The following is a 612-nucleotide window of genomic DNA, read 5'->3' as shown; positions in this document are numbered from 1 at the left end:
AAGATACAAACAATTAATCAGAAAGTGTCCCTCTGATATGCTTTCTGAATGGAGCATCATAGGTATTTTCTATGATGGTCTCTCTGAACTGTCCAAGATGTCTTTGGATAGCTCTGCTGGAGGATCTCTTCATCTGAAGAAGACTCCTACAGAAGCTCAAGAGCTGATTGAAATGGTTGCAAATAACCAATTCATGTACACTTCTGAAAGGAATCATGTGAACAATGGGACCAATCAGAAGAAAGGAGTTCTTGAGATTGACACTCTGAATGCCATACTGGCTCAGAATAAAATATTGACTCAACAAGTCAATATGATTTCTCAAAGTCTGTCTGGAATGCAAAATGCACCAAGCAGTACTAAGGAAGCTTCATCTGAAGAAAAAGCTTATGATTCTGAGAACCCTTCAATAGAAGAGGTGAATTACATGGGAGAACCCTATGGAAACACCTATAATCCTTCATGGAGAAATCATCCAAATCTCTTATGGAAGGACCAACAGAGACCTCAACAAGGTTTCAACAACAATAATGGTGGAAGAAACAGGTTTAGCAATAGCAAGCCTTTCCCATCATCTTCTCAGCAACAGACAGAGAGTCCTAAGCAGAATAC

This window comes from Arachis duranensis, chromosome 10, assembly GCF_000817695.3.
Source record: "Arachis duranensis cultivar V14167 chromosome 10, aradu.V14167.gnm2.J7QH, whole genome shotgun sequence".
Taxonomy (NCBI): Eukaryota; Viridiplantae; Streptophyta; class Magnoliopsida; order Fabales; family Fabaceae; genus Arachis; species Arachis duranensis.
The sequence above is the reverse complement of the archived record's forward strand: the minus strand, read 5'-3'. Positions refer to the sequence as shown.